This window comes from Aureococcus anophagefferens (genome assembly GCF_000186865.1).
Source record: "Aureococcus anophagefferens unplaced genomic scaffold AURANscaffold_14, whole genome shotgun sequence".
NCBI lineage: Eukaryota > Pelagophyceae > Pelagomonadales > Pelagomonadaceae > Aureococcus > Aureococcus anophagefferens.
In genome coordinates, this window is record NW_008705574.1 from 381,731 (window position 1) to 390,558 (window position 8,828).

Here is an 8,828-nt window from a genome sequence, read left to right on the forward strand (position 1 = left end):
CGCAGAGGCCATCGCGTGTGGTAAATCAGCGTTTATTGAAGCATTCATGAAGTTCCTCGGCGCGCGAACTGGAGCTGGGCAGCTTGATCGGGGCCGGCCCGCCAGCGCCGCCTGGGCTCATGGCGCGACCCGATCCGGAAACCATCTTCGGTGACCCTGCCTTCGACACGGCCAACTACTCGAGTTGGATGACGATCCACTTCACCAAGCTCGAGCGCCGCGGCTGGGAACTCCAGAGCCAGTCGCCCAACGACGAGCTGGACGTGCTCGTCTTCGACCTGCGCCTCGCGCGCGGGGCCTCGATCGATTCCCTGGACGTGGACGGGGTCATCGGCGGCGCGACGATGTTTTCGCGCAAACGGCCGCGCGCGCTGGTCGCGCACCTCGACGATGCGCGGCATTATCCCGTGTCGTACGCGCGGCCCCAGGTGAGGCAACTCATCGCCCAGTTTCCCGTGACCCCCGGTCGCCAAGAAGTGATCGCCTTCGCGTGCACGGGCGACGTGCCGCCGACCGGGCGCCGGCGCGCGCCGCCGGGGTTCTCGCACCAATTCGCCATCACCACGTTCCACACAGGGCAGGACAAGGGTGATTCAACGTCGCTTCAACGTGAGTGTTCCACGCGCGCCCGTTCTAGAAAAAGCATCTACGCTTCGAGACCGTTCCGAAAGATGATCGCTCGTCCAAAAATCAGCCGAAACGAGTGGAAACCGGCCGAGAGAGGAGCATTTGAAGTTGGGAATTTCGCACTCTTGTCCTGCCCAGGTTCCACAAGCTCATGGAGGTGCGGGCCATGGTGGTCAACGGGCAGAAGCCCGACGGCGTCGAGAAGAGCTACTCCGAGGGGTTCACGCCCGAGATGGGCCGCACGCGCGCGGAGCGCCGCGCGTGCGGCGCGTGCGGCAAAGCCGACGGCGGTGCGATGAAGGCGTGCGCCGGCTGCAAGCAGGTCGTGTATTGCGATAGCGCCTGCCAGAAGGCGGCCTGGAAGGGCCACAAGGCGGCGTGCCGCAAGTACCAGCGCGCCGCCGCCGACGTCGCCGCGCAATACCGGAAGCTGAACCCTTCGATGAGCGAACGCGAGCTCGACGAGTACGCGCGGGACCAGACCAAGAACCTGTCGGAAGCGGGGCTCGACAACTGGCTCACGCCCGAGCAGTCGAAGCTTTTCCAGGAAGAATTCGAGGTGTTTCGGTTCCACGCGACCGACCCGACGGGCCCGAAGTTGGTGTCGAGCCAGCTGTCGAAGCTCCGATGCACGAAATTCGGCGCGCCGGACTTTGGGGACTCGGCCGAGGCCGTGCGCGCCAAGGGCCTCGCCGGGACGCGGAAATTGTATTGCGAGTTCACGCACGCCGGGTTTTCCGACTTTTTAGAACGCATGTATACGGATTCGAAGGGCCGCGAGAGCGGCAAGGTCGGCATCCAAGCCTTGCATATGGACGAGGCCGACATTCGCGCGCTGTGGGCGAGGGGCGACAAGCCGGTTGATGCCAAGCTGAATAAGCTCTTGAAAGATCCGAGATTCGACCCGCGCACGCATTTCATCGTGCGGTTCGAGGACAGGGCCATCGGACCGAACGCGTCCGCGCTTATGTTGGCCGAGTTCGGGCCGCTCTTGGAAAGCGAAATCGCGAAGCTCGCCACCGCGGATCCCGAACTCGCGGCGCTTCTGTCCAAGAGCGGCGTCAAGGAAGCTGAGAAGCAGCCCCGGGCCGAGCCTGCCCCCTGCTTCGCCGCGGCCGGTTCCGTGGGGACGTACCCGGGCCTCGGGTAAGGCGAAGGCCGGGATCGGTGACTCTAGGCTAAGACCGGGATCGGTTACTCTAGGCGGAGGCCGCGGCCGCGGCCGCGGCCGCGGCGGGCGCCTTCTTGGGCTTCTTGCGGGCCTTCTTCTTCGGCGCGGGGACCGCGGGCGCCTTCTTGGGCCGGCAGACGCCGGCGACGTCGCAGAGCGTCGGGCGCAGGTCCTCGTCGCGCGCGACGGCGTGCGCGAGGTCGAGCTCGTCGTGGTCGACGACGATCTGCTGGCACAGGTCCGCGAGGCGCCGCCCCCACAAATTGCCGTGCTGCGTCTGGAGCAGCGCGTCCTCGGGCGGGAACTGGTCGTCCTGGACGATGCCCGGCCCGACGAGCACGTTCGTGCCCCGGACGCCCGGCTGGACGCCGTACTCGTGCGTCCACAGGCTCATGTTGCGGCAGACGCCGTCCTGGAGCGCGTCCAGCAGCTCGGCCGCGAGGGGCTCGGGCTTCGTGCCCGCGTTCGAGATGGTCCCCGCCTCCCGCGCGGCGAGCGTCGCGGCGATGGCGGAGGTGAATTGGTGGGAGACGCCCCCGCAGGCCGCGCACTTCATGTAGTCGGGCATCGCGGCCGAGCCGACCTCCTCCTCCGTCTGCCGCGGCTGGACCTGGTGGAGCTCCTTCTCCTCGCCGTCCTCCGTGAGCATGGTCATCGTCGCCATGACGTCCGCGTTCACGAACTTTTCCTCGCCTCGCCGCTTCGACTCTTCCCCGCGGAGCATGTCCTGAAACACGGCGTCGTCGTCCTGCGTCGCGACGACCCAGTGCATGTAGGGGTCCGACGCCTCCAACGCCTCCATGCGCGCCGCGTCGGCCCTCCACTGCTCGCGGAAGGCCTTCGGGTTCACGGCCGAGCCGTCGGGGTTCCGCGCGAACGCCGACGTCGCGACGCTCGTGGCGCGCATGTCCCGCAGGAAGGCCTGGAACTCGTCGAGCGTGCCGGTCTCGACGATGCTGCGCCACGTCGCGTTCTGCTGGCCCAGGGATTCCAGGGCCTCGCTGTTGTTCAGGAGCAGGGCCCGGTAGGCCTCGGGGTTCACGGCGCTCCCATCCGAAAAGACGGACGCCGGGTCCTTGAGGAAGGCCAGCGCCTCCTTGACGTGCGGCCGCAGGACCACGGCCGCGACGGCCGCGACGGCCGCGACGCACGCGCCGACGAGCAGGCAGGCCTTCATGCGGACGCGGCGCGGCGGGGCTTGCTTCCAGGTGGCTGGCGCGGAGAGCGGGCTGCCGAGAGCGCCGCACCTTGAGGGTCAACAAGTCATCAACATCGCCCTAAGCGCTGCGATCGTGCGATGGCTGCAACGACGAGCCGCCGCGCGCGCGCGTTCCAGTCGAAATTGCGGCGCCTGCCCGCGGAGCTCGTCGCCGTCGAGGGGCCGCTGCGCTGGGCCGTCGCATTGGGCCTCGCCACGGCCGTCGCGTTCTGCGGCCGCGTCGTCTACCTGGACATCGCCGCCCGCGCGTCGCCGCTCGTCGACGCGACCTGGCCCGCCTTCGGCCGCGTCGTCGGCCTCTGGTTCGCGCTCAACGTCGCGCTCTGCCTCCTCCTGGGCGTCGTCGACGCGGCCGTGCCCGGCGCGGACCGGCACGCGGACCGATTCGCCGCGTACCCGCTCTTCAGCTGGCTCACGCCCGGCTCGCAGCAGCTGCTCTTCTTCGCGCCCGCGGCGGCTTATCTGGTCGCCGCCTGGGCGCACCAGGTCTCCCACGGCGGCGCCTGCGCGGCGCGGCCGGCCTTCGAGGGCGCGCTGGCCGCCCACGCGGGGCCGTCGCTCGCCGGGATGCAGCTCCGGGAGCTGCTGCTGTTCGAAAGCGACGCGGCCATGACAGCGCACCACGTCACGACGTCGCTGCTCAGCGGCCTCGCCTGGCGCGCGCTCACGCGCGAGCCGGACGACTGCGAGTGGGCTCTGGCGACGTGCGGAGCGCTCGCGGCGATGGAGGCGGGCAGCCTGGGCTGCGTCGCCTGGGCCGTCCTGGGCGGCGGCACGCGGTGGCGGACGCGCTTCTACGTCGGGTCCATGACGCTGTCGCACGCGCTCGTGCTCGTCGCCGGCTTCGCGGGCCACGTCCGGAAGCGGCCGGGCAACTGGGAGGGCTGGGTCGTCTGCGGCGCCACGCTCCCGCTTATGTACGCGCGCCACGCCTACATGGTCGCCGAGGTCAAGGCCGGCACGGCGTCGGGCACCTTCGTCGACGACAAGAAAGCCGACTAAAGGGCGGGCGTATGGGATTATGCGAAAGGAGGGAGGGGGGCGCTCGACGCGCCGCGGGCGCCGTGCTTGGGCGGCCGCGGGCGGAGCCCGGGCGTCGACTCAGATGGCGTTCTCGCGCGGCAGGAGGGGCGCGAACTTGGACTTGAACTCGGCGACGGCGGCGCGCTCCTGGCGCCGGCGGAGCGAGTAGTGGGCCACGTAGGCGAGGACCCAGAGCGCCGCGAGGAGGCCGACGACGGCGGCCGCGAGGAGGACGACGGCGGCGACGGAGCGCTCCTCCTCCTCCTCCGCGAGCTCCGCGGCCCAGGCCTCGTCCTCGGCCTCGGCGGCCGCGGCCGCGCGCTCCGCGGCGGCCGCGTTCTCGTACGCGGCCGGCCGCGGCGCCGCCGCCTTCGGCGCCGCGCGCGGGGCCTTGGGCAGGGGCGACGCGCCGCCGGCCGGCGGCGGCGGCGGCGGCACGTCGTCGTCGCCGAAGAGGGGGGACTCGAAGACGGCGGAGAGCATGTCGAGCGACGACGCGACGAGGCGCTCGAAGGCTTGCGCCGCGTCGTCGACGGCCGGCGGCGGCGGCGGCGCGACGGAGTCGACGTAGGCGGCGCAGGCCTCGCCGAGGGTCGCGCGGCCCGCGAGGCACGCGTGGACGCGGTTCTCGCCCGGCTGGACGCCCGCGCAGCCGTCGACGACGTCGTCGTAGCAGTACTCGACGACGGTCGGCGCTTCCTCCAAATGCGCCGCGCAGGCCGGCGACAGGAAGTCGCGGTTCCCCGAGAGGCAGAGGCGCTTCTGGAAGATGCTGAGGTAGAAGTCGTCGGCCTGCTCGTTCCCGCAGAGCCGGTCGACGTCCGCGCCGCAGGGGCACTCGAAGTCGTGCGGCGAGTCGTCGCCGGGGGCCCGGTCGTCGTCGTCGTAGCGGCTCACGACGAAGGCGGGGGCGTCGATGGTGAAGGTCGTGCGCCGCACGATGACGAGCCCCGTGGGGGACACGCTCGACGCCTCCGCCGCGAGGGACAGGAGCGCCTCGAGGTCGTCGAGGTCCCCGGCGGCCTCGGGGGCGGGGGGGGCGGGCGCCACGCCGAAGAAGGGCGACCCGCCGAACTCGCCGCTCCGGGGGGCGAAGAACTGGGCCCCCGCGACGGCCGCGCCGCTGACGAAGACGAGGTTCTTCATCATGATCATCCGCACAAAAAGCTGCTGATCACCTGCCTGCGCACACCCGAACCTCTCGGACGATTAGCCTCAATATGGGCCTCGCGCCGCGCCGAAGGCCGTATGAGGCCGCCTGTGACCCCCGCGCCGCTTCCGTCCGCGTCTACTACTCCCTGCGCGGTCGCGTGCCACTTTTGAGCGCTGGAAACGGCGTGCGCGCGACGACGCACACGGCCTCGGAAACCGCCTGCGGGAGCGGTCGAGCAGCGGGCGGCGCTGGACGCGTCCGGAGGTCGCCGCGGGTCCGTAAACCGTCGCGGCGGTCCGTCCATGTTGCGCATAGGTGCGGCGCGCGCTCGACTGCGTCGGCCGAGGCCGTGGTCGTGGTGCGGCGCGCGGCCGAAGACGGGTCCAGACGACACGTTCGAGGCGCGGACCGCGGCTAGATCTGCGCGAGTTCCCGTCGGCGAAGTGGCTCGTGCAGCTCGTCTATCACTATGGGTGAGCCGTGGCCCAACAGACCACGTCAAATACGCCACATCGCCGTTCATGACCCCAGAACCCGTTTCGGCGGCGGTTTCGGGCGCCGCTCTGCGGCGGCCGGCGCGCGGTGGCCGCGGTCCGTGCCCCCGGACTTGATCGATTTCGCGGCCAAGCGTCTCCACGAAGCGATCGGGAATTACTCCTCGCGGGCGCGGACGACCTGCGACGCTCGGCGGACGCGAACGTCGTACTCGGCGCAAACTCGCGCAACCGCTCGGCGACGGCTACGCGACGCCCATGGGGGCGGCGGTGCGAAGATATGGGCTCCGAGCTCATCCTATCTATGGGCGAGGGCCGTGGAGCACTCATTAGCGCTGGACCCGACGTGCTTCTATGCGGCGTCGAAGTCGTACGTCGACGGAGACGGTCCTAAACCGACACGTTCGCGCACGGTGCGCGGTCGCCGTTCGCGTCTGTACCCCCGGACTTTTTCGTTATCGACGCTCCAAGTACATGGCTTTGCGACGCCGCGGGCTTTCCGGCGGTGGCCCGGTCACCTGCGACGCAGGCGTGGCGTAAATAATTCTTTCAAAACACCGTCTGGCACTCTACGGTGTCTTAGCGACCCGAAACCCGAGCCCGCACCGCGTCTCTTCGTCCCTAGAGGCGCCAGAGTACCGGCGTCGAAGCTCGACCGAGAGGCGCCCACTAGAAGCTCGGATTAAGAGGTAGGTGCTCCGCCCGAGATGAGGCTGTATGCGCTCGAGCACCAGATTCGCGAACGGGTCAAAAATGTCGTTGTCGCTGGAAATTTCTAGCCGGAGGCCACGTAGATCTCATATGACGACGATGGTGTGCTCGGGCTCGTCGCCGTGGACGTTGGTGACGAGAATCGCAGCGGCAGAGATCATTCGGTAGGGCTGCAGTGTATGGGGTCCGCGATCCACGACTTCAACACGTTTTCCGAGGTCACACGACGCTTCCGGACCGAGTATATGACCCACCGGAGGGATGTGACCAGCGCCTCGCACGTGTGGCGCTCCGGATGCCCGCGGTCAACGCGTCGGGAATGTCGTCGGCGCCGAGCTTCGGCCGCGCGCGCAGTCACGTTTTGGGCCCGCACGCATCGAACCAAGCACGCGGAATCTCTTACACCATCACTAAGGACCCGCGCACGCCCCAAACGAGCCAGAAGCAGCGTTTCCGACGAGTCCGCACTCGGGCCTCTGAGAGCGTGGGCCGCCGGCCGCTGTCACGCGACCGTTTGGAGCCGCGAAGTCGCCATCACGAACGGTTGGAACGGCTCCGCGCCCTCGTGGGGTACATGCGCCGCGGCCGGGGCCGTTTTTCCTTCGGCTACCGCGGCCTACGCGCCGCTTTGAGGCCCATCGAGGGCTAATCGGGTGTTCAACACCAAAAGGTTTGGGTGTGCTGCGGACCCCCGGCGAGCTAGGGAGAGGGGTCGTCCGAGGATGTTGCCGTCAAGGTCGAAGCCGACGCGGCCTGATTGGAGCACGCCTTCGAATTCGTATCGAATCGCTGCGATCCCGAGCTGATGGCACGACTGAGCATGCTCGCCGCCTTGGCCGCTTCGGCGGGCGCGGCGCCGCACTGCGTGGACGAGGCCGGCCAGGCCGTCGACTGGTGCGCTGCCGCAGCGTCCGATTCATTGCAACGCTTCCACCGAAACGCGTCGCAGGTGGTTCCTCTACAAGTTCCCGCTCGCGGCGTCGGCGCGCGACGACGGCATGTCCTACTCGTGGATGTCGTCGTCGACGCCCAAGCTCACGGCTTCCGCGAAAAAGGTCACGGACGCCGCGTCGCTGCTGGGCAGCCAGCTCGCGGACGTCTACGCTCGCAAGCAGGGCGTCGACCACGTCTTCTACAACGACCAGTGGCCCAACGGGTCCTGGACCGAGGACTACGGCCACAGCAAGGGCGCCGTCGTCGCCGATGCCGCGTCCGGCGACGGCTTCTTCCTCCACCACTCCATCCCCGACTTCCCCAACTACGTCAAGGACGGCTACGAGTACCGCCGCGGCGAGGAGAAGTACGGCCAGTCCGCGTCCTGCTTCACGCTCGCCGCCGCGGGGCTCGACGCCTGGGCCTACGCCAGCGTCCCGTGGCCGTGACGATGTTCGAGAGATTTGGGGAAAGCAACGAGACATCGTCACCGTCATGCTCGGTAGGCCTACGCCGCGCGCTTCGCCAAGCCCTGGATCTTCGACGTGTCGTTCCCCTCTCCCTCTGGAAACCTGTCCAAGCTCCTCGCCGGCGACACGTTCTACGACCAGAAGGCGTCGGCGCGCGTCGACGTCGGCCCCGTGGCCTTCCTCGCCAAAGCCGGCGCCTTCGGCGCGGACCTCGCGGACGACGTCCTCGCGCCGCGCCTCGGCGCGGACCTCGTGTCGCAGTCGTGGCTCGACTCGGGCCACCCGCTCGGGCCGCACTGCGGCGCCGCGCACACGGTCGTCGACACGAAGACGCTCAAGTTCGGCGACGGCACGGCCGCCTGGCCGACGCAGGACGACCACGCCAAGTGGGCCGTCGCCGCCAAGGGCGAGGCCGCGGCCTGGGTCTGCGCCAACGACAACAACCGCGACGAGTCCCAGTTCAAGCGCGGCGGCCTCGCCGTGTGCCTCGAGGACGCGCCGTGGCGCGCCGCGCTCCTCGCGGGCGTCCTCGAGGCCGGATCCTGCGACGGGCCGTCGCCGGGGCCCGCGCCGGGGCCCGCGCCGGGCCCCGCGCCGGGGCCGAGCGGCCGGTGCTGCCACCACGACGACGGCCACTGCGCGCCGGGCGACGTCTGCTGCAAGGCCCACTGCGACGACGCGGGCTCGTGCTCCTACTCCGAGGAGGGCTGCAGCGGTGAGTACGGCAAGATCCACCACTGCGCCTGGGACGGCGCCGCCTGTCGCGTCGGCGCGTGAGACCGCGGCGCGTTCGACCCGCCCCGCTCCGAATGGCCAGCTCCTCTAAACTTGGGACAACACAAAATTTTACGCGCCGCTCCGGCGCCGCTCGAGCCGCCAGATGTCCACGTCGACGAAGCCGAGGGGCGGCGTCGGCGGGTCCGCGGCCTCGACGACGTCGACCCTCGCCGCGGCGATGCCCGCGGCGTCGAGCGCGTCGAAGAAGGCGGCGTCGACGCGCGGCGACCTCGGGCACTGCGCGAGGAGC